Source organism: Ursus arctos, unplaced genomic scaffold (genome assembly GCF_023065955.2).
Source record: "Ursus arctos isolate Adak ecotype North America unplaced genomic scaffold, UrsArc2.0 scaffold_29, whole genome shotgun sequence".
NCBI classification, from domain to species: Eukaryota; Metazoa; Chordata; class Mammalia; order Carnivora; family Ursidae; genus Ursus; species Ursus arctos.
In genome coordinates this window covers 33,053,758-33,079,857 of record NW_026622974.1, presented here as the reverse complement: position 1 = coordinate 33,079,857, position 26,100 = coordinate 33,053,758, and the positions used below count along the sequence as shown (strand labels likewise).

General features: G+C 40.3%; 1 protein-coding gene across 6 annotated transcripts in view; it reads right to left on the bottom strand.

Annotated features, from left to right (window-relative positions):
* Positions 1-26,100, bottom strand: part of BCKDHB (branched chain keto acid dehydrogenase E1 subunit beta) — a 580,561-nt gene that overhangs the window by 311,385 nt on the left and 243,076 nt on the right. For all 6 annotated transcript variants that reach the window (XR_008956183.1, XR_008956185.1, XR_008956187.1 and 3 more), the window contains exon 11: positions 22,291-22,369. The gene's annotated coding sequence lies outside the window, so the exon portion shown is untranslated. The remainder of the gene's footprint in view (positions 1-22,290; positions 22,370-26,100) is intronic.

Here is a 26,100-nt window from a genome sequence, read left to right as displayed (position 1 = left end):
GACTCATAGACAAAGTGAGGTTTGAATTCAATCCTCAAAAACAATTAGAACCAGGATGGTCTATTGAAATTTAGGGGACAACGTCTGAGCAAGGTAGGAAAACTCAAACCCCAGTCAAGGGTCATGAAGGAGGAAATTTAGGCACAAATGAGAAAGGACAAGCCAGAGCCAGACTGAAGAATGGACTGCAAATGCCTTTGAAAAGCATGGAAAGGTCTGAGTCGACCTTGGAGGACCTGGCTAAACAGGACTGGAGACGTGCAGAGTGAGGCTGTTGACTCCGTGTGTGGTCTTGCAGACAAATCCATACACACACTCCAAGGGTCTCTGGGCCTTAATCTCCTGAGGAACCAGCTGGAAACAGAGTTATGCATTCAGTGCCTTGCAAACAATACTCGGCTCCATCCAGGTCTCTATGGAAGATCAGAGGCCACAAGGTCTGCAGGCCTGACGTCTATTATTTAAGAGACTTAGCAACACTCAGTCCTTTATTCCACAAATGTTCCACGCTTGAGATTCCCACAACCTCATTGCTTCTTTAAACAGCAAGTGTGGATCCTCGAGAGTAGAGTGGATCGTGTCTGTGAGCAGCATTGCCTCCCAGCTAAGTTCGCATACCACAGTAGTGTGTGGCCAATACTTCTCTCCATCAGGCCACCAAGGAAAAAAAGTGTGACTAATTGCAGTTGGAAAGAACAACGATCCAGAAACACCCTGTCCAGAAGGACCAGAGCTGATTGTGAGGTTTTACTCTCAAGAGACAGAGCAGATTTCTAGTCTCCTCATTGTGCTGTGTTTCCAGAAAGTCATGGGCTTATTACCAGGGGCTCTGCTTCTTGAATTCTCATCTGTGCTTGCAGAACTCTCCCTTCCACTTCCGATGATTACAGTATTGGCCTCTAGAACACCCTAGCACCTAATTCTGATTTCAAAGCCACCCTTTCCAAAGTTATAGGGACACTGATGAGGTACATTGTGGGAAGCAGATTCCTTTAGGGGTCCCTGCCATATAAACGCATGTCCATCTAACAGGACCCCAAATCCTCACATCGCAGAGCTCCACAGAAAGAAAAGATGAAATGTTAAGGAGAACCTTTCTCAGACTTCTGCTTGTGGGAAAACCCGGCAGTGGTGTGGAGCAGAGGTGGGGAGACAGCTGATCCAGACGGTATTGAAAGAGGAAAATGAGAATGGCAGGGAAGGGGAATACGAGGAGCTTGTAGAGGGTCTAACTCTCTAAGTAAAGAAGGAAGAACAGAAAGAGATTCAGAAAAGAAGCTAAAATCTTCAGTGCTTTGGGGGATCTGCTTCTTCCCCAAGGCGGAGGATGTCCTCAGGTCTCCCCAGTTGCACCACCCCATGCTAACCCCTTTTTTCTGTCCTGTCGCATCAGACCTCACCAACTCAGTGTCCCATTTCCTCAGAGCCTTGATCTTTCTCAGAGTCAGGCAGGCTGTCCAACTAAGTTGTTCTGGATTTCCAGGAGACCCAGACACATGGGAATACATTATGGTGGTCATCAACACCATTCACAAAATATTTCTAAGTCTTCCCTTCAGGCTTATGGTAGAATTGCATTTCTCTGCCCCTGAAGGGTCCTGTGTTTCTTTCTTATCTTTTCCCCACCCCTGAAAGTGCTCCTGTGATTTGCTTTGGCCATGGGATGTGGAGAGGTGACATGTAGCACTTCCGGACAGAAGCTTCAAGAGCCTCTGCGTGATTCACCGCTTTCCATTTTGCTCCTCCCATCATAGTGAAGCATGTGCTCAGACGGAGCCTTCATCAGCCGAAGCCCTGAGTGACTGTGAAGAGCAAAACCCCCTCCTTCCTACCCATGTTGGAGATGAAGCATGAAAAAGAAATAAACGTGTGATATTTTCATCCACCAAAATTTGGGAGTTGTTCGTTACTGTGTCATAACTTAGTCCGTTCAAACTGAAAGACATGTGCACTGCAACAGTGACTTTCCTGAAAACAGGAGCTAAATGCATGTGATTTTCATGTATCCGAGATTATAGGCACCTGTTTGTGTGTATGTCTGTATATGCACCTTGTGGGGGGAGAGAACGTACTTAGAGACAAAACAAGAACCCTGACAGTAAAAGAAACAGCTTGTTGTATGCTAGAGGGCATTAGGTTGTAGAAAGTTGTGTCTAAGTCAGCCCAAATAGCTCCGGTTCCTGAGATTTCATTTGTACCTGATTTGGTTACTCTTACGACTTCCTTTGCTGTCAACAGCTCCTCCTTCCTTTTGTCACTGTCTCCTGTCAGAGGACTCTGTGCCCACCACAATCTAAAACTCTACTTCTAACCTGCTTCTTGGAATTGTGAGTAAATTAAGAATGATTAGATTTTGAGGGAGGGGCTAAAGGATACCTCTGTGAGTAACGGAGTTCAGATGATACACGTAGACATTCTGAAATAACAAAATTAACATTTCGTAATCCTTTATGGCATATTAAGCACTTTTACAGTCGTGACCACTTTTGATTCTTATATCCCCTGCATCTCTTTTGATTGTTTAGAAAAATACGTTTGCACAATCCCATACTCATGTCTATTCCTATTACGAAGGTTACCAGATTATGACTATCTGTGATAGATTGCATTCTTTTCCTGAATTATCTGTCCCCCACTCCCCATGTGAGAAAACTTTAGTTTCCCTGCCTTCACCGTATGATTTATAGGGCCTTGTATGGGAGAAATATACATCCCTACTCTGCTGAAACCAGGCTTGGCCACAGGACACGCTTTCGTCAACGGAATGTGAGCAGATGTGCAATAAACCGCGTCTGGAAGACGTAGGAGACATCATCATTTTCCTCCAGCTCTCTCCCTCTTTCAGCTCCACCACCAGACTGCACTGAATTTAGAAACTATTCCTGAAGGCCGGGCTCCAGAGGGAGAAGACACATGGAGCAGAGCTGGGCAGTGTCCAGTAGCCACAGCCAAGTCACAGGCAAAGACCATATTGTGAGTAAGATATAAATGTTTGCTGTTTCAGTCCACTGAGATTTGGGGATTATTTGTAATCACAGCAAAAGCGGATTAATATACACTCTAAGCAGCATCTTCCTAAAGAGTTTTATGCTTAACTTTAAAGTACTTTCACATTTCCCTCTAAAAAGGGTTTGGCGTAAGGGCAGGTGCAATGGCTTTGGACCTGCCACCTGACCAACTGCTTCACCTTGGCGAACATGTAACACCCTCCCAATAACACTTTTTCCTCTGCCGCTCCTTCTGTCAGCGGTGATTTTTCCCTCACGCCCCCCTCAGAATCCCGGTAACCAACTTGGACTCAAAAGTGACCAACAGCAATACGTTGAAATCTATTATTATATTAAAATTCATGAGTTCATTATAAAACTTAAAAAAAGGAAAGCCAAAAATAAACTCATTCGTCACCATTCAGATAGCATTGGCACCAACTGGCAAGCTTACTGGAAATGAATAGGAAAAGTTAAATGTTTAAATATTTCAACATGAACCAAATGAGCAGTCTTCAGTAAAACGAATATACTGGTCGTTGAGGGAAAGTTCTCTTTACAGAAAGATTCTAGGTAATAAATATCAAAGAAATGATAACATTACACAATCACAATTTTACAACCCCTAATAAAGGAATGGTGTCAGGGGTTGATTATCAATAGATTTTAAAACCATTTGGTGAACGGTTGATGGCAAGCTGGATATTTGCAGGATACGAAATGATTACTGCATGGACTGATCTCTAGTTACAAAGGGGGACTGCAAACTTACCCTGGAGGGGTCGGGCCGTCCCTATCATCATCTTACAGGTGCAACTAGACACGGTGAGCCGCTGATGTGCTGTAGTATGAAGTGCACACAACCCCTTGATGGATTTTTGTCAGAAAAGAGGAGCCTGCGTCTAACCGAGCTTTAAATCTAACTTGAAGTTTATAGAAAACACGGAGAATAGAGAACAAGGAGATTTCATTTGACATAACCTTGTCTAGTTTTTCTGTGTTAATTAATTAACTAATTTTTACTATCCATCTGCCCTGTGGACTATAAGCTCCGATAGCACAGGGACCTTATACAGTGACCGTGTTTGGCGCGTGTGATGTGTTCAATATAAATGTGCTAAACACACACATGAACAAGCAACTTTAAGCTCGTCAAACTTGTTTTCACGTCTGTAACATGGAGAGGCGCTGCCCTGGAGGGTTCTGGTAAGAGTTAGATGAGGTGATCAGCAGAGGGCTGGTGCCGTGCCCCGTGCGCTCTGGATGGTCAGTAAATGGCATGCATTTCTCGCACGCACGTCGTCCTCTGATCCTTGCACTGACAGTATGTTATGGGACAGAAACCGTTGCCCCCATTTGGCGGGTGTGGACACTGAAGCAGAGGGACGCAGGGCAGGGAGATGGCTCTCACCCGGGCCTCACAGCCAACCACACCCAGAAAAACCTGGCTCTTACTCTTGAGCACCTGCAAAGATCCTCTCCTAAGTTCACAAAATCCACCCCCGACCTATTCCCGCCCCTCGTCCCCACGGAGGACCTGCCTATTCCCGGGACAGGCGGTGTTGGGCCTACTGACACCGCAGGCTGCCTCTTAGTGGGGGATCGCGCTCCCCGTGCCAAGCACCAGCCGAGTCCTGCGAACCACACTGCAGTCCTAAACAGGGCAGGTCTGTTGTCCCTTTGCCAATAAGCTGCTTTGCAAACACGGGAAACCACGTCATTGTGTTCTCCACCTTCTCAGGAAGGGCTGTGGTGGAGCAGCCCAATTATCCCACCACATCAGACAATACCCAGCGGCCAGGCTGGGGAGCCGAGCGCTCACACCACACACACACACACACACACACACACACACACACACACACACACACTGAAAGTCATGTAATCCATCTTTCCAAACAAATCTCATTCTTTGGCTCTCTAGGCATGTTATACACCAGTCTTGCTGAACCACTCACTGTTTCCTGAACATTCTCCTGAGCATTCCCTTTTCCAAATCCTTGCTCCCATGAATAATACAGCACAGAGATGGCCCATGGTATTTATTTATTCACTTACATGCCCCACCTTGGGCCTAAAGTTTTGATGCAGCTGGTTTGCTGAAGGCAATAAAATAAATGCATGTAGAATTTTAAAAAGCATATTTTTTGTCAAAGAGAAGTGAAAAGTTGAGGTGTTTCATTTTGTGGACCTCATCTTCAAGGAACAGTTGTGGGGGGGGGTGGGACCCAAAGACCCAGATTCTACAGTCTCTGCTATCAAGATGCGTCTGCTACAAGCCCCTGTGGTCTTATGATATCTCAGATGTGGGTTCCCTAAAATCAGCCACACAGCTCATGCATTCATTCTCTGGAGTGTTGAAAAACAAAATAACTAGAGACATGCACATGTGTTTACAGATGTGCTTGCTTCCCCTGCCCCTGCCTTATCGGCCATTCTCCCCTGCTTCATTTGAAGGAGCCCCGCCCCACAGTGGGACCAGGTCGTAAGGGAATCCTCAGAGGTCTTTCCCCTTCGGAAAAAAACCAACAGTAACAACAAGCACGGATCTAGTTTAGGCACTGGTTTGCTATACTTCTGATGAACTACAGGTAGTGAAAAGTGTAATCTTGGCAGCTAGAGAGATCTCAACAAGAGGCAAGGGGGAGCTTGTCTCAGACTGAAGGTTGTTACTGCTTGAAAATAAAACCTTACAGTTTAAAAGATGTCTAAGATTTCTATATATAACCACAACATGGAGAATTTGGGGTCATCTTGTACTACGATATTCTATGGAATAAGGAAAAGAAAATGTAAGCAATATGATAACTTGTCATATTTCTTCATCTTTTAGACTCATCCGGTGTTCTTAGTAATGCCCTTTGTCTACCTGATCTCTGTTAACTTTATGACCTTTCTTAGATGACTTAAGCTCAACTTAGCTCTGACCAGTCTTTGGACCCCAACCATACACTGAGGTCCGACTCTATTATCCACTTGTTTCCTGCGCAGATGGCACAACCCAATGTATTTGCCATAGAGTTCCTCATTCTTACTACAACAGCTTCCTCTATCCACCACACACAAGAATCAAGAATGTTCTATAAAGCAAAACATCCCAGCCCCCTCCCCGTCCAATCACATTCTGATATCAGATTTATTTGTAATATGGAAATGTCCCTCAATTAATCTGGAGGCAGGTGCAACTATCTCCTTCCATAATTGGACAAATATCCCTGGTTCTTAAAATTCCATATCTTCTCCAACATTTCAAAGAGATTCCGTGTGTGCTGGGGAGTGTGGTAGAGGGACCCTAGTATCTCCCAGCCCTTGTCTCTGTTCTCTATCCTCTCATTACCAGAGTGCCTCCTTGTAATAAAAAAAAAAAAATTAAGATACTTTTTTCTTTCCTCCAGACCTTTCATCTTCCAAATTCCATTCTCATGGCAAAGCTTAAATAATGATCAAAGTTCTGTCTTCCACACAGAGAGAAAGCTATGATATCCTTCAGGCCCAGCCCTCAACTTTAATGAGAATTAGAAGAATTTTAAAGTCCTTATTCTCTCAAACCTACTGCCTGTTAGCAAAATCCTATTTTGAATGTCCAGAGCTGAATATGAACATGTTTGATTCCTTCTGAAACGATCTCATTTTCAAAATGCTACCCTGTTAGAATTCCAGGGTCTTGCCTACAGCTGTGTATTTAACACGTGTGGTCACCTCTACTTCACTTGTCCCTTTCCATATTTGCAGAATCCTAGGCATCCTTAAAGATTCTTTTCCGTGTCACCTCCTCTTTGAAATCATTAACTTAAAGGGGGGTTTTCTGCCCTTATTTGGGATCCAAAGAGTGTTGATAGTGTAACTTATAATGCATTTACATTACATGTATTTGATTAATACTCTTTCCCCCTTGAGGGAAATCTATAGCTTATTTAACTTTCTTTTCCTAAATCCGTGTATGGATCCATGAATATGTGTTGAATGAATGCCTAATAGTGTGATTGCTTTTTCTGGGAATATATTTTACTTTTAAGTACTGAGACGATCTAAAGTGCAGTTTGATTGTCACTATTCTACTGAAAGCTTTGGCAGAATAGTCCAGAACCACTCATGCCAAGCAATGGTATTTTCCAGAGTAGTCTGTGGAATAACCTTTGGATGTAAGCTTCATTTTAGTTGATTTAAATTATTTTAACACACCCACCCATAACACTACTAGATGAGAAAAGGAAGATTTGCGTATTGTTTTATTTTACTTAGTGGTTAAGAGCATTGAAAATAATATTTGATTGGATATAACCAAGTTTGAATTTCTAAACTTCTGAATCCTACAGTCTCAGAGGCTGAGATCTCTCCAACTGCTCACATTATAGCTGGCCCTGGATAAAATGTTTAAAACCACCACGAAGTTCAGGGGGGAAAAAATCCCTGAGCAGTTAAAGCAATGGTCCAGGGTGTTGTTACACTTCAATTTCGTTTCTGGAAAGGAAGTTTCAGAAGTTCATCATTCATCTTCAAGAATTCTCATTTATCTAGTCTGAAAACCTAGCAGTTGGACGTGTATCCGGCTCCCTTTTTGCAAAGGGCCTTACTTTTTAAAACCACGTGTAGAGGATTTGCCGGCTGGTTAATCTGGTGTTGTCTTCAACTTTGGAACGACAATCTCCCAGCTGCAGGAACACATCCAGCCTAGAAGCCCACAGCCTGCAAGGCTTTCTCCATTATTCCCAAGCTTACCAACCGGGAAGCTTCAGTGTTCTCACACAAAAGGCCAAGAGTCGCTTGAAGTGTTCCAGTATAAGTCATATTTTCCATTTTTATTTTAATTTCTTTCTGACCCAGAGCCCTCCTTTCAGATCAAGGCTAATTTCTTCGAAGCCCTTGGTTTTGAGATATTAAATCCCACCACAGCATTAGCATCTGACACTCTCAAAAAGCTCTTATGGTGCATAAATTTTCACCAAACACTTTAAATACCTTGTGGTTCTTAATGTTATGCTATATTTGAGGAGTCATGGGACATATTTGAAAAATCAAAGAATAGAGAAGTATATAGAATGGAAAAGTGATAGTCCTCCATTGCATTCCAATAGATGCTGCAAATCCCCCCTGCCTTGCCAGAAGTAACCTTGATGCATTGTCTTCCTATGCTTTTCCTGCGCAATTCACAAACATATTTATTCATGTGGATGCAGCTTTTTACACTTTGGATGATAGGAAGGACGAAGCTTGTTATATCTAGGTCAACATCTGGCTTCCATTATATGTTGGATACTGGAGACAATGAAGGAGCTCAAAGGCAGAGTGCACTCTTATCGCAGCCTCAATTTCTGCCTCTGATCACATACGGACTCAGAAAGACACACATGCACACACACGTACACACATACAGGCAGTGTTACTGAAGTGGTGTCGTAACACGCACACTCTTCTGTGGTATGTTTATCTCCACTTCCTGGTCATCTTCCCATGTCAGAATACGTGATCATTCTTCATTTTTCTTAATGAGGGTCTTAGAGCATGGACTTTTCCCTAATTTATGTGACCATTCTTATATTCATAGATGCTTAAGTCACTTATAGTTTTCCTATTACAAAAAAAAAAAATCCTTGAAACTCCTGTCTTTTTGCAGGTATATTGGTGCACATGTGCAAACACTTCTGAGGACGGATCTTAAGAAATGTAACCCAAAGGTGATGCGTGTTTTTGTTTTGATGGATACCACCAAACAGCTACAAGAAGATCATTAACACACTCCACACTGTATAGGAGTCCAATTCTCTCACACCCTCATTGACACTGGATAATAAAGGAGAAATCTCTATATTATACATGTATGAAAAATGGACATTATCATTTGTATCTCCAATTAGAGAAGATCATATTCGGAGTCTATTTGTTTCTTAAATATTAAAACCACACCTAAACTTTAACATAGCCAGCCCAGCACACAGCAGTTTCCAAATAAATGGAATTATAATTGGGTTGTAAGTTGTATTAAGGGATGAGCTCCTCTAACAGAGAAGTCCTGGAACACGAAAGAAGCTAATCCCCCCATATCAAGAAAGAGTCTGGAGGAGTTTTGTCCAATGTTTTAATTTCAAGACCCAAACACATCACTTCTGATCACTTCTATTAATAAGAACTTGGCCATCGAACTGCAAGGGAGGCTGGGAAATGTGGTCTCGTTAAGAAATTGGACTCAACTACAACTCTATTTTCATGCAAGAAGGGGAGAATGAATTTGGTGAAATCATCTGTCTTGCCACACTTACTAAACCCTCAATATCATAGTAAGATTTAAGTAAATGAACCAAATTAAGGAGATAGCATTTCTTGAAGTCAAATCCAGGAGAACATAGAATCGCTGTGTTCAAAATGATGGTTTTATGTATATGTGTTTTAAATTAAATAGACATTCTTTTCCAATAATCTTTTTTTAAAAGTGTTTATTAGTTTCACCTCCTTGGTTAAGTTTATTCCCAAATGTTTTATTATTTTTGGTGCAGTTGTAAATGGGATTGTTTTCTTAATTTTCCTTTCTGCTGCTTCATTATTAGTGTATAGAAATGCAACAGATTTCTGCACATTAATTTTGTATCATGTGACTTCACTGAATTCATTTATAGTTCTAATAATATTTTAGCAGACTCTTTAGGGTTTTCTACATATAGTATATATCATCTGCAACTAGTGAAAGTTTAACTTCTTCCTCACCAATTTGTTTTTGTTTTGTTTTGTTTTGTTTTTATTTAAAGATTTTATTTACTTATTTGACAAGGAGAAACACAGCCAGCGAGAGAGGGAACTCAAGCAGGGGGAGTGGGAGAGGGAGAAGCAGGCTCCCAGCAGAGCAGGGAGCCTGATGTGGGGCTCAATCCCAGGACCCCGGGATCAGGCCCTGGGCTGAAGGCAGATGCTTAAAGACTGAGCCACCCAAGCGCCCCTCTTCCTTACCAATTTGAATGTATTTCTTTTTCTTCTCTGATTGCTATGGCTAGAACTTCCAGTACTATGTTAAATAAAAGTGGTAAGAGCGTTTTGTTCCTTGTCTTGTTCCTGATCTTACAGGAAAAGCTTTCAGTTTTTCACCATAGAGGATGATCTACTGAATGAGAGAAGATATTTGTAAATGATATATCCAATAAGGGGTTAAATTCAAAATTTAGAAAGAACTCATACAACTCAACAACAGCAAATAATAATAATAATAATAATCTGATTAAAGATGAACTGAGGACCTGAATAGACATTTTTCCAAAGAAGACATACATATGACCAACAGATAAAAAGATGTTCAACATCACTAATCATCAGGAAAATGTAAATCAAAACCACAATGAGATATCACCTTATACCTGTCAGAATGGCTAAGAGAAAAAAATATAAGAGAAAAAAATATCCTTGGCAAGGATATAAAGAAAAAGAAACCCTTGTGCACTGTTGGTGGGACTGCAAATTGGTGCACCACTATGAAAAATCGTATGGAAATTTCTCAAAAAATTAAAAATAGAGGGTGCCTGGGTGGCTCAGCTGGTTAAGTGACTGCCTTCAGCTCAGGTCACAATCCCGTAGTCCTGGGATCAAGTCCCACATTGGGATCCCTGCTCAGCAAGAAGTCTGCTTCTCCCTCTGACCCTCCCCTTTCTTGTGCTCTTTCTCTCTCTCTCAAATAAATAAATAAAATCTTTTTAAAAAATTAAAAATAGAAATGTATGATCTAGTTATTCCACTATAGGATACTGACCCAAAGAAAACAAAAACAATAGCTTAAAAAGATATATGTGTCCCTATGTTTGTTACAGCATTATTTACAAAAGCCAAGATATGGAAGCAGCCCAAGTGTCCATAGAGAGATGAATGAAAAAAGAAGACGTGGTATGGGGCATCTGGGTGGCTTATTCGGTTAAGTGCCTAACTCTTGATCTTGGCTCAGGTCTTTTTTTTTTTTTTTTTAAAGATTTTACTTATTTATTTGACAGAGATAGAGACCGCCAGTGAGAGAGGGAACACAAGCAGGGGGAGTGGGAGAGGAAGAAGCAGGCTCCCAGAGGAGGAGCCTGATGTGGAGTTCAATCCCATAACGCCGGGATCATGCCCTGAGCCAAAGGCAGACGCTTAACCGCTGTGCCACCCAGGCGCCCCCTGTGCCACCCAGGCACCCCATTGGCTCAGGTCTTGATCTCATGGTCATGATTTTGAGCCCTGTACTGAGCTCCACACTGGGCATGGAGTTTACTTAAAAATTAAAAAATTTAAAAAATTTTTTTCAAAGATGTGGTATACATACACAATGGAATATTACTCAACCATAAAAAGGAATGAGATCTTGCTGTTTGCAACAACAGGGATGGATCTAGTGGATATAATGCTAAGTGAAATAAGTCAGAGAAAGACAAATACCATATGATTTCACTTCTATGAGGAATTTAAGAAACAAAAGAAACCAAAAAAAGGGACAAAAAACAGACTCTTAATATGGAGAACAAACTCGTAGTTGGCAGAGGGGATGGGGAAGGGTGAAACAGATAAAGAGGATTAAAAGTACACTTGTCTTGATGAGCACTGAGAAATTTGTAGAATTGCTGAATCGTTATACTGTACACCTGAAACGAATATAACACTGTATGTTGATTATAGTTCAATTTTTAAAAAGTGTTTAGTACTATTTGGTCCACCCTGGACCATCTAAAGTAACCAGTCATTTCTCCTTATCTGCAGAAATGTCCCATAAATATTGTAATGACTTAGAAAAAGTCTCCAGGACACCCCACCTGTCACATTTTTTTCTTCAATTTGCGGCAGTTTCATCTCGTGACTGTTGGATTCTAGGCCACTTTTCAAAAGTCTAAACAAAAATAAATTTGTAACTACTTAACATTTTGCAAGCACACACAAATAAGCCTGAAAAGAATTTAGTGGCTAGGAATAAAATTCCCCAAATGCATGCTCTTCAGCGAGAAGTCCATTCCAAAGCTGGGCCGGGGATAGAGAAGAGAGGAAGCCATAATCCCCTCTAGTTGGACTTGAGCCCACACTGGAAGACATGCCTAACTCCTGTCTTGCTGGCACAATGAACACATTTAACTACAGGCACACAAAAGGGCCTTTATTGTGTTCTGGAAGATGATAAGACCAGCTGAATAGTTTAATGCCTTTTTTGGCAGGGAGAGACGGAGTCCGAGGACTTGGCCGCTCTAAGAGAGCAATAAAATGGCCATGTGAAAAGGGCACTTTGGAAATCTAGTAATGACAGCAATATAAGATGCATGAATGTGATTGAGATTTACGGCTGGAAATGCTACCATCGCTTCTGATGTGCTGTCGCTCTCCCGAGCCTGGCAGCCGCTGGTGGGGAGGCGAGTCCGCAGCAAGTACCAAGAAAGGTAACTTCAGGACGTCAGCCTGCAGCCTACTTCATCCTGACCTCATAAACAAGGTATTCCATGCAATGTAGGCATGAGCCAAGGACTGTATAAAAGGTGATACCATGACTAAGTACTCAACATAAAACAGGGGAGCAGGTAGTTTACCATTAACTTTACCAGATGGCTTCTTTAAGCACGGTCATCAATAATAAGTGAAAGTCACATAAAAAGAATCAAAGGAAGAGGATGGATGGACGGCTTCTTTAGCACATTCATTTTTTCAGACCCTAATGTTCTAAAGGAACGGCTCAGTTTCTGGAGGTTGCACCCCAATCCTGTGCCCTCTTTGATTATACGGATTAATCTCGTCCAATGCTCATAAGCATCCTCTATGCCCGTGTTTGTCTCCTAAGATATATTTTACTTCTGTTTTTAGCCTGGCACGTTTCTCTTTCTGAAAATGTGAATCTAGGCCTTCCCTTCATTCGTGGGAACTGGTTCTCCTTTCTGTTGAACGTCAGTCACCCAGTCCAAGCACCTACAGGGAAACACTTTATAGAAAGAAGACTGTGCCCAGGCCAACTGTCTGCTCAAGGGTCTGGCTTTAATTTTCTTGCCTTTCCAACCCTAATCTTCCTTTAGGAGACTGACGAGAGGGCTCCAAGTGGATTATTTGTTTGATGGCTTTCTAAGAGGGAGATGGTTCCAAGGGAGTCAGGATTGAGACGGCCAACCTCATGCACACGTGTGACCCACGCCAAATCACAGTCCAAAAGGCGGACGGTGGAAGGCAACACTTGAACCCGCAGAGACACCTCTCCTGACACACCCTTGCCTGAGCTCGGAAGGTCTGTTTCCTTTGAAATATTTATGGCACTGAAACTAAAGGTCATTCCATTCCTGAATTTAACCTCACATGATGATTAAAGCTGACATTAAAAATAATGAAATCACTTTCAAAAGCAGAGGGTAAATATACAAAGATGTGTCCTTTCTGCCATGAGAGAAGTAAAGGAAATGTACATGTAGGATCAAGAAAGATAAATCTTCACCAGATTTTAAATGAGAGTTTTATTCAAATATCCAAATGACAGGTTCTCTGGAGCTTCTTCAATTAGTCCATAGTAACCAAGCTGAACAAATTGCCCTATTCTATCATGTGTACGTCCTCTCGACTGTCAAACTCTAGGGAACTCTAAAGCAAGTGTGCAAGTAAAACTGAAAGAGGTTAATATCACAAGACAACCTGCCATTTATAAAGGTCCTCCGTGTGCTGATTCCCCGAGACATATTAACAGTCAAATTAATAAAAATAATTTTGTAATTTTTCACCTGACACGTTAGATTTAAAATTCCTAAATTTTAAAAGAAAAAATAATCAAGCATAAGAGGAATTTGTCATTTTGAAAGCAAGTTAGTAACTTGGACTTCAGTTTCTTTTCTGTTTTCTTAACGCTTTCTGTGATATTGACTCACCTGTGGTCTTGTCTTTTCCCATCAATCCTTTGACACTGCTGTCAACATGTATGTTAATGACTTCTTTGTTATTAGAGCCAAGTGACATTTTTCAGTCCTTAACCTACTTTACCTCTTACTCATTCATCCAAACAATATTTACCAACTGTCGACTAAGGGCCAGGCACTATGTTAAGTGCTGGGCATAGATGTTGAAGTGGGTTTATTGTCGAATCAGGGAGTTTGATATTAAACAGCTGCAGAAATGATTATTTGATTAGACATGAGAAATGATAAAAAGAAAAATATAGTATGCAGTAAGAGCATATAATTGGAAAATATAATTTAGGGATGTCTGTAAAGTTTCCTCAAGAAAAGTATTTCCAAGCTAAAATTTAAAACATTACTTGTTTACTGGGGTGCCTGGATGGCTCAGTTGGTTAAGCATCTGCCTTCGGCTCAAGTCATGATCTCAGGGTCCTGGGATTGAGCCCCACATCAGGCTCCCTGCTCACTGGAGAGCCAGCTTCTCCCTCTGCCTCTACTTGCAGCTCCCCCTGCTTATGCTCTCTCTCTCTTCTCTCTCCTGGAAATAAATAAAAAATCTTAAAGAAAAACAAAAAAGCTTTACTTATTTACTAAAAAATAGCCGTACACAACAACTATGTGGCTTACTTATCTTTCATTCAGTCAGTCAAATAACATCTCAACTAAAAAAACAAAAACAAACAAACACAAACATAACATTTCAACTAACCAATATATTCATAGGTACCACACAGGATAGTCAGTCCTTATAATGACAGTTACAGATGAGAAAAGAGCTGCCTTCTAGGTCATCAAAGCTGATTAACACTTGGCTACTATAGTTTTAATACTTAGTGTATTTTAATACTTTGAAAAAAATACTCACATGTGGACTATATGATATTCACATTATTACTAGACCACCCTAATTCTTAACTGAGTTGTATAACAGTATATTAAATTGTCATACTATTTTTTTGTTTACTGAATAGTTGTTAATATATGCATATACATAAGAGTTTATGTGTGTGTGTGTGTGTGTGTGTGTGTGTGTGTGTGTCTGTGTGTCTTAGAGTGGAAGGTACACAGGTAAAGAATTCAGAATTAGGAAAGCATTCAGAGGTCTCAATTTCTACCCACCAATCTGCATGCTAATCTCTGATAATGACCATGATGTTAAAAATAGCAATTCTAAACCCTTATTGAGTATCTACTCCATATCAGGCATTGTACTAGGAACTTCATGCATATTATTTTTTAATCTATATAGTGTAACTAGTAGCTTTTTCTGCATAGCACACTAACCTAAAACAATGAGGTTGCATAGTGACATAAAACAACAGCTATTAATTAATTCTCAATTCTGCATGTTGACAATATAGGGCAGGCTACGTAGGTATTTCTTCTGCTCTGAGCCTGGCTCCGTAAATCTTAGCTGGGCTCACGTAAATGGAGAAACTGAGGCTAGAGCATAGCACAGTGTCTGATACATAATAGGCTGGTGAGTAGGCTGGGGCCAACTAGTTTACAATGGCCTTGACAGCATGGCTGGGATAATTGATGCTTCTTTCCACTTGGTCTCTCATCCTTTGGCATGCCAGATTAGGTCGACCACTATGGTAGGTACAAGCTTTTAAGAAGGAGAGTGGAAACCTGCCAAGTCTCTGACGTTCCAGGCTCAGAAGTCACACACATCACTTCTACCACAGCTTATAGACCAAAGTGAGTCCCGAGGCTAGCCCAGATTTCACGGGGCCATGAAAAGACTACTCTCTTCATAGGAGAGGCAGCAAGGTCACGTTGCAAGAACATGAAAAGAAAGGTGGAAGAAGTTGTGGCCATTTTCGCAATCTACCACAGTGAGGTAGGTGTTATTCTATTTTATAGTGACTAACACTGGAATATAGCACAGTGTCTAACACAAAATAGACATTCAGTGAATATTCTAAAAATAAAAGAGTGAATTCCTGAATAAATTGAATAATTAAATTAATGTATATTTAGTTTTTAAAAAAGATTTTATTTATTTGACAGAAAGAGACAGACACAGAGAGCACAAGTAGAGGGAGCAATGAGGGAGAGGGAGAAGCAGACTCTTCACTGAGTAGGGAGCCTGATGTGGGCTCAATTCCAGAACCCTGGGATCATGACCTGAGCAGAAGGCAGATGCTTAACGACCGAGCCTCCCAGGCGCCCCAAATTAATGAATATTCAAATAGAGCTATGATTCAGGCCTGGATGGTCTGTCTCCATGGCCTGATTCTCATTACTCTATGTTGGCTCCTGAATATAAAAAGTCAAATGACAAATAATTTAGGAATCACATGACAAATTTTTGTAGAATCGGACTGTGCTCAGCTGGAGAGTCCCATTGGTGGCCCTGAGAGAGCTACATATGAAGCGAGAGTTTTAAAACATTGCACGACAGCACAGGTCTGTGATCCCTGAGAGAAAAGAAATACATGAGGGCGCCTGGGTGGCTCAGTTGGTTAAGCATCTGCCTTTGGCTCTCTGGTCGTGATCCTGGGGTCCTAGGATCGAGTCCCCTAACTCGTTCTCCCAATCTCTCTCGCTCTCATGCTTCGTCTCTCAAATAAATAAATTTTAAAATCTCAAGAAGAAAAAAAGAAAGAAGCGCATGAAGGAAAGTATACAGGTACTCCGACTTGCCGCCTACAGGTGGCGTCCAGGCTGCAGTGCAGAGGTGGGGGAGCCCAAGCAGAACCCGACAGTCTTCCTAAGTTTGAAATTGGAATTCCAAGATCACTAGAATTTGTAGATATGAGTACTGGAGAGGAGAGAGCTGCATAGAGACAAAGCGCCAGAGATCCATAGAAAAATACCCGTGGGTCTCTGGCCAAGTACAGATCTGTGAATGTGGAAGAAGAAATTACCCAAAGCCAGGAAAAGAACCACTGAAAAGCAATAGGCTAAACAGGTTGCAGAGCTCAAATAGGGCTGGAAACTGCTCCTACTCCCCACGGGTCAGAGTAGAGAGATTTCATAATACACAGGAAATTGGGTAAAGTCCCCAGAAGGGCATTGCCTTAGTAGTGAGCTGAATTAGCTTGAGGCAAAAGACTTATCTGGAGCTAAGAGAGTCTCAAAACGTTAAACTGGTTCCAAGTAATTTAACCATACATCAGAATGAAGCCCAACACTTTTTAAATAGAAAACAAACAAACCCAGGATCCGAAGACGAAAAAAATCGCAATAGCCAACATCCAATGAAAACTTACCAACATGCAAGAATCCAGAAAATATTTGTCCGTAGTCAACAGAAAAATCAATCAAGAGAAACAAACTCACATGTGACAGAAGTAATGCAATCACAGTCTTTAAAACAGCCATTATAAATATTAAAATGTGCTGTATGAATTCAAGAAGTAGAGAAAACATTACAATGATGAAGAGAGAAAATGGAAGATATAAAAAAGACCCAAATAGATGTTCGTGAGATGAAAAAAGCAATATTTGAAATTGAAAGGGACAATACATTGGATGTGATTAAAAACAGATCGTACGAGTTAGAAGAAAAGATCAGTGAACCCAAAACAAAAGAATATAAACTATTTAAAGTGAAGCTCAGAGAAGTAAAAAGACCATCTCCCCCCTCCCAAAAAAAAAAGAGCACCAGTACCCCGTGAAACAATATCAAGTGGCCCAGAATATACGTAATTGAAATCTCAGAAATGGAAAGGTGGAGAGAAGGGTAAGAATATTTAAATAAATAAGGCTGAAATTTTTCTCCATTTGATAAAACCCAACCCAGAGATCCAAGAAGCTTAAGGAATCCAAAGCGAATGAAGGAAAAACCCTGCACAAAACTGTGTACCACACACAGTTCCTGAAAGCCAGTGATAAAGAAGAAAAACATCTTAAAATCAGCTGTGGGGGTGGTGGCAGAGAGGGGGACACACATTTTGTACCAAAGACCAAAGATATGAATGACGGCAGGGTTTTTGTCGACAAGTAGACAAACCGGAACACACAGGCATAGCGTCTTTAAAGAACTGGAAGAAAATCATACACCCAGAATTCTGTAGTTAACAACAAATCCTATAAAAATAAAGACATAACTTAAAAAGTTTTCGGACCAAAAGGAAAGAAAGAAAAAGCTGAGAGAATTCACTGCCATCCAGCATGCACAGAAATCAATACTAAAGGAAGTGACCAGGCAGAAGGAAAATGATACCAGATGGAAACTGAAATCTACAGGAAAGAATAAAGAATGCTGGAAATAGTAAACATGTGGGTAAAGTCAAGTCTCTTTTACATTGTATTTCTCATTTATAAATCTCTTTAAACAATTGTTTAAAGCAAACATAATAATGTATCTTGGAGTTATAACATGTAGGAGGAAAACGGATGACTGTGATAGCAAAAAGTTGGGAAAAAGAATATAAAAATATACTGCTGTAAGATTCCTATGCTGTGTGTGTAGTAGTATAACTTTATTATTTGAAAGTAGACTGTGGCAAGGGAACGATGCGTACCACAAACCCTAAAGCAACCACTAAGAAAAATAAAGCAAAGAGGTAGACTTAATAAGCTCATAAAGAAGATGAAATGAAATCATAAAAGTACTTACTTTAAATGAAGGCAGAAAATAGGAATAAAGAATCAAAGAACAGATGCAGCGAACAGAAAAACGTAACAAGATGGGAAATTTATTGAAATCCTATGTCATGGCCAAATGCTCAATATTAAAGTCAGAGAATTTCAGGCTGAATGAAAAGAACAACCCAACTGTATGCTGTCAACAAGAAAGCTGCTTTAAATATGAAGATATAAATAAATTAAAGGTAAGAGAATGGAATAAAATATACTTTGTAGACACTAAGCATAACATAACTAGAATGACTGTATTAATTGCAGATGGTGTCGATTTTAGAAAAAAGAATGTTACCAGGAATAAAGAACATTTCATAATAATGGAGGGATGAATTCCTAGAGAACATATAATTTTAAATGTGTGTGCACCTAATAAAAACACAAATACATCTTGGACTTTAATATGCATGAAGCAAATATTGATTAAGCTGAAAAGAGAAATAGATAATCCAAAATTATAGCTGAAAATTTCAATAATTTTCTCTCAGTAACAGAATAATTAGACAAAAAAATCAATAGGATATAGAAAACATGAGCAACACATGAACCAGATTGACCTACTTGATATTTATAGAATACTCTCCCCAACTGCAGTAGAAGACACATTTTTTAAAAAAGATTTTATTTATTAATTTACTTGAGAGCAAGAAAGAGAGCATGGTGGGGGCGGCAGAGGGAGAGGGAGAAGCAGACTCCGCAGAGCAGGGAGCCCACTGAGGCTCCATCCCAGGACCCTGGGATCATGACCTGAGCCGAAGGCAGACGCTTAACCAACTGAGCCACCCAGCTGTCTTCTCTTAGAAGACACACTTTTAAAAATTAGGTGCACATAGAACATTTAGAAAATAGACTGTATTCTGGGCCATAAACACAAGTCTCAAAAAAATTGTAAAACTCAGAAGTTTTATAAATTATGTTCTCTGACCACGACATAATTAAACTGAAAGTTAATAACAGAAAGACATTATTTAAATCCCCAAGTATGTGGAAATTTAAAAAAAAAATGTGAAAGTGAAATGAAATGGGGTCACTTACGTGAATGGGGTTTAAAAGGGAGCTGGGAGGCCATTAAGGACATGGGCTATAGTACGTCCTTACTGGTAGAACCATGAACTTTTGAACTGGACCAAACCACAATTATTCCAAGGAGCAGCCCGAACACCAACAACTTGCTATAGTAGGGGACTTCACTTAGCAATAGCTTTAGCAACCGATTATATCCAGTCAAGATGAGTTTTCTGCCACCAACACCAATCAAAATTATTTGTAAATAACATATACAGGCATTCCCTTTTATCTCTAGAAACCCTGGACTTTAAATGTCCCCCATTTGGGTTGGTACCCAAATCTGTGTTCCCTGAATTGTAATTCTGATAGCCCAATAAACGCTTTGTTTTTATTTCAGTCTGCCTCTTTTCTTGGTCAACACATGCTTCTAATTAACCAAAGCATCAGAGAAGATATCACATGAAAAATTAAAAGATATCGATGTGAGGGCGATCTGGCTGCGACATCTGTCACCCCATTGATCACCAGAGTTGATTTGGCTGATCTGGCCGGCCAGGCGGGTATCCCCGTCCTCCCTCACCTCTCCATGTGCGTCCTTCCTGACACAGCACTCTCTGTTGGAATGGACAACCTTAACCTTCCCTGATAGAGGAGGAGCGTTCCTTGTCGAAGCTAGTAAAGTAGGTGTGCCCTCCTGCCAGAACCTCCAGACAAGCTCTCGAGGTCCATCTGTAGGAGAAGGTAGAGTAGTCAGGCTCCAACACTCCAGACACACCCAGATGAGGGTGTGGCAGTCTGCCTTTCTTGCAAATAAATATTTTTAAAAAATTAAAATATATTTTGTACTTAAAAATAAAATACACCATATTAAAATTTGTGGGAGATAGCTAAAGCAGTACATAGAGGGAAATTTATAGCATTATATGATTATATTAGAAAAGTTCTCAAATCAATGATCTAAGCTTTTGCCTTAAACTAGAAGGAGAAGAGCAAATCAAACCCAAATGAAACAGATGGAAGCAAATAATAAAGATCAGAAGGAAATAGAAATATAAAAGAGAAAATAAATGAAGCTAAACTCTAGTTTTTAGAAATGATCGCGCCAAGCCAAGGAGGCAAAATGAATTCAACATATTATAGGATATAGTACGAAACCATTTGTGTACAGACATTATCACTAGTTACAGAGAAATCCTCAGTCCCTGGCAGACAACATTCTTACTGTTTTTCCTCGTTACTAGAAAACACTTTTCTTCCTGTTTTCCAGAAAATCTGGCACAGACATAAGTAGCTTATCTTTACTTTGCCTGGTTGCAAAGGGGGGTGATTATGCATGTGGGAGCAGTATTTATAATACTACTCTACTAAAGTATAGCCCGGGAGGAAAATATGAGCCTGAACCAGACCCATGTCAGCAGAAAGCCTTTGCCAGGAAGCTTTGAAATGAAACAGAAAAGTAGGTTTTGTTTTACTTAGATACAAAGCTGTAAAAAACATTCTCCTTAGCCTCTGTGTGTGAAAAGAAATCCTCTTGCTTTGAAAACAACATGGATGTTACATTGTCTCATTTGATTTTTCAAATCCAGAGAAAGAGGATTCAAGTTGCAACACCACCCCTCTTCCACTGACAACACATAGTACTGTGGATGTTAAGAAAAGAAAAATTCCCTGGACTGCGAACACCTGAGAGGGTAAATTGCAGGACGCTTGGAGGAGATCATGCTGAAGTGGTCAGCTGGCTGAGGGTTCGTTGGTAACCAAGTGTCGAAGACTGTTGGGCCTTCTTAGGAATAAAGTAACATCCCCACACACGCTATTTTAAGCCCTTCCATTTAATTTCGCTTCTGAAATGACTTTCATTTTCAGACACTCCAGATGTAATCCCTTCACTGACCACACAATGGTTTACTCTGAAAAAAAAACGCTGTAAAGAGCAAATTCTTTGAATCCATATTTCCTCAGCTGACATGACCGAGCTATTACGCTTTCTCGGCGACATGTGGCAGTTGCATCTGTAACAAGTCATAACCAGGGGAGACTCTGGAAGCTCCGTGGTTGCACAATTTATACTCAACCATTGGAGGAGTTAAGTATTTTGGTCTCAAATTCCAGTGTGGCCTAAGGAATGTTTGCAGTCTCTTTTTCCAAAGCTGCGGTGTACGTACAACCCAGTTAGGTCCCTTACACAGGGCTTAGTCATTATCCCCTGTATATTTGGAGAGTGTTTTGTGTGTGGCAAATTAATGTAAACTCATCTTTGTTTGGCTTCTTCCAAGCTGTAATTCATTAAATTCTCTATCAGTGAGTTGTTCCACTTCTTTAGTCTGGGAAAAGTCTTTTCCAGACAGTCATCTGTAATTTTGGCCATTCCTCCTCTTTGCATAAGTACAGTTTAATTTGTCATAAAACACCATGGAGGGCCTATGCAGGCTCACTTAGAAATTTCAAAGCCAGGAAGACGATGATAAGCTTTCCCCGAACTTCTTTCCATGATCCACTCTGGAGCCCATGGCTCCAAGCTGGGGACCCAACCACGACATCAACTCCTGAGCCCTCCTGTCAACTTGAGAAATGCCCCCAAATATAGCCATTCTTAAAAAGCTTAATTGCTTCCAACAACCCAAGACTTTTATTGGACTTACAAGAAAAATGTAAGCCATACCACTTCCAACCAAAGACACCTCCCTGTCTCAAGAAGGAAACTAGTGAGAACCAAAATGTAGTTTCCAGAACAAACCTTTCATACCAGCTATTGGGGAAAAAGGGGACATTCAATACATACATTATGGTATTCTGGTAAATACTGCTAAGACTTACAGTTTGTCGTTCTGCCTCTGTTGCTCCCTTACCTGCTGGACTTACAGAAAGTGCTCCATCGCTCAGGGCCTCACATCCCTCAGATCTTTCTGGCTCTCAAAGTTCAGGAGTCTAAGAGGAAGGAGAAATTTTAATTATTTTTATGTATTTTATTTTTTAAAATTGTGGTCAAATATACATAACATTTGCCAAATTAATCATCTTAAATGTGTATTTCCATGGAATTAAGCACATCTACGTGGCCATGCAATCATCACCACCAGCTATCTGCAGAACTTGCTTCATCTTCCCAAACTCAAACTCTGCACTCATTAAATGATCTTTATCCATTTCACCCTGCCCCCAGACGCTGGCAAACCCCCGGCAAACCCCCTTGCTACTTTCTGTCTCTGTGAATGTGACTGCTCTTATATAAGTGAAACCCTACAGTATTTGTTCTTTTCTGACAGGTTTATTTTACTTAGCACAATGTCTCCAAGGTTCATCCACGGTGGAGCAGGTCTCAGCAATCTCTGCCTTTTTAAGTCTGAATAATATTCCATTTTATACGAATACGACCACCTTTTGTCTATCCATTCATCCGCCAATGAAGACTTGGGTTAAGAGAAAATTTATTTCTTAATTATTTGCTATAGTGTAAATTTCCTTCCAGATCAAGTATTTAGCTACAAATCAAAATCAACTAGGAGTTTTTAAAAGTACAGATTCCTCTATTTTTAACACTCTATGCTGGCTAACTGGACATTAAAAATAAAAAGTAGATTCCTGGGCATAAGTTCGGAATTGCAAAGTTGGAATTTTCCTGTGGGGCCTGGGAATCTGTATTTTAAGAATCCTGAAGGCCAGGGGCGCCTGGGTGGCACAGCGGTTGGGCGTCTGCCTTTGGCTCAGGGCGTGATCCCAGAGTTCTGGGATCGAGCCCCACGTCAGGCTCTTCCTCTGTGAGCCTGCTTCTTCCTCTCCCACTCCCCCTGCTTGTGTTCCCCCTCTCGCTGGCTGTCTCTCTCTCTGTCGAATAAATAAATAAAATCTTTAAAAAAAAAAAAAAAAAAAAAAAGAATCCTGAAGGCCCAAGTGCTTATCAGAAAGTCATTGTGCAGCTGTCCCCTTCCTAAAAAGGTATCGCTTGTGGGATGTTCTGAGCTCCAGTCTCTATACCACATCCGGTATACTCTTGGCCAGTTGTAGTTACAATTTAAACATGAAACAAGTCAAGAAGAAATACACGTGTGTGGAAGGAGTAGATGGGTGACTAGCCTTGAGGTAAAGCATTGCCGCTGGGGCAGGACCAGGAAACCCGTGGCTGCAGTGCATTTTGGGAGACTGGTTTTTACTGCACTTTTCTGGTTCACAGTATTAAAGGCCCAAATTTTGGGCAAAGTATAGAATTGCACCCTGAGGCATCAAAGCGGCTCCATGTGGACACTGATCAGATATTTAAAACCTTGCAATAGGTAAGGATCACAGAAAGAGACTCCTCCATAAAAATAAGCATAGAGTTAACACTGCCAAATAAAAATCACAAAGCCTCTTTGTTGACAATCTCCACTTTGCAAAAACCATTACGTTTTAAAGAATGAGTAAAGAAACAAAAATTAACATGGAACTGATAAACGAGACAACACAAGGGGAAAAGAACGTCCGACCAAGACTCAGATGATATTCAGAGAAAATTACAGAAGGCTGGCCATTCTCAAAAGTATGTCAAAGATAAATGCCTTTTACAAAAGATGGGCAAAGAAAGCATAATGTATAGGCTAGGAATGTTAGCTAAGATAATACTTACTGTTATGACAAGCAATGCCCTCCCCACGTTAGTCGACTAAGAAAATAAAAATTTTTATTTTTCTGGTACCTAAATTCCAAAATATTCCCAGTTAGTAGATGGCTTCCCTCCAACTGGCAGTTCAGGAAACCACGCTCTTCCCACCATGTGGCTCCATCATCTTCAACACATGGCTTTTGAGTTTGCCATGGAATAGGAGATAGCGAGGAGTATTACACGTGGGAATGTTTCTGGGCCAGGTGTGGCCGTGGTTTAGAGCAGTTCTTCGTATATTCAATCAGTAACACTTGCTCACGCGGACATACCCAACTTCAAGAGGGTCTGAGGAATGTTGTGTAGTGGGTGTCCAGGGGAAAAGTGAATCAGATCAGGAGAAGAGCTCGTCAGTCTCGCACCCTGGCTACAGAAGACCTCTGGAATGAAATGCATGTATAGCAACCCGGGGTGAATGGAGAAGACTGGGTGAGGTAAGATGGAAATAAAAGAGCAATAAGAGAAATGAGTCTCATTCAGGAAGCAAAGGGCAAAACTGAACTGAAATAAACTTATGAAGCCGGCCCAGAACGCAGAAAAGGAAAAACATCTGAAAATAATTTTTAAAAATATGATAGATATGGAGAGCAGAGAAGTGAGAACAGAGATTTTAATCTCAGACTTAGAGGTGCTCCAAAAGAAGACACCAGAACAAAGAATAGACAGGAACAAAGACAGAACTGAGGAAAATTTCTTTAAACAAGAGACCTACGTATGCAGACGTGAATGGTCAACCAGGTTCCTGGTAAACGCAGTGAAAAGATACCCATGCCAGATATATTGTGGAAGAATTTAGGAATCAGAAGCATAAGAAAAAAGGAATTCTACAAGCATACATGCAAGCAAATAAATCAACAATAGGTCATAAACTAAGCAACGAAACCAGATTGGCAAATATTTTCCTCTGCAACTTGATATTCCAGGAGACAATGTTGCAACATCTTTTGATTCTGGGGGAAGGAGGTTTATGAAAGAATTTTGTTTGAAGAGTCAATGTATCACGCAGATATTAAGGCAACAGAATGAAATTCTCCGATATTCAAGAATTCAGAAATTTAACTCAAGTAATCTTTTAAAAAGAAAAGAAATAGAGAAGACCACAGATTTTTTTTTTTTACTCAATAGCATCTTCTAAATGGGAATAAATAAAATTAAGTGCCTCAAGAATGGGAATCTTATGTTTCAAAAGTAGTACTGAATAACGTTATAACGCATGAAACAGGGACGCCTGGCTGGCTCAGTCGGAAGAGCATCCGACTCTTGATCTCTGAGTCATGAGTTCAAGCCCCATGTTGGGGTGTAGGGATTACTAAAAAAATAAATAAACCTAACAGAAAAACACATGAAATATTTTAATATTTAATATTAAATAATTAATATTTAATTAAATAATTAAATATTTAATATTTTAGAACGTGTTTATAAAATTGAACACAAATGTCCAAAATAATTATTAAAGTACATGTATAATATAAACTAATGGAGTTACACTGATCCAGTTTATATTACCAAAAACTAGATGAGCACCTGGGTGGCTCAGTTGGTTAAGAGTCTGCCTTTGGCTCAGGTCATGATTTCAGAGTCCCAGGATGGAGCCCCGCATCAGGCTCCCAGATTCAGCGGGGAGTCTGCTTCTCCCTCTGATATCTCCCCTCTTGTGCTTCCCCTCTCTTTCTCTCTTTCTCTCTCTCTCTCTCTCTCTCCCAGATAAATAAATAAAATAATTTTTTAAGTATTTTTTAAAAATTTAAAAAAGAAACTGGAAAAAGATTATAGGGATAAGAGGGGCGTTGGGGCAAGAATAAAAATATGTAATATTTTTTTAAATGTACATTTCTCAGTCTTGACATTAGAAAGAATGTTAGAAAAATAAAAATAAAGAATATTAGAGCACTATAGGTTAAAAACATGCTTTTATTTTATTTTAAAATGATGCTTTTAAAGTTTAAAATTAACCACAAGTATAATTTCAAACAGGATAAGAACTTTGGCTCAAAGGAAATCTGGGTAGCAATCCCCAATC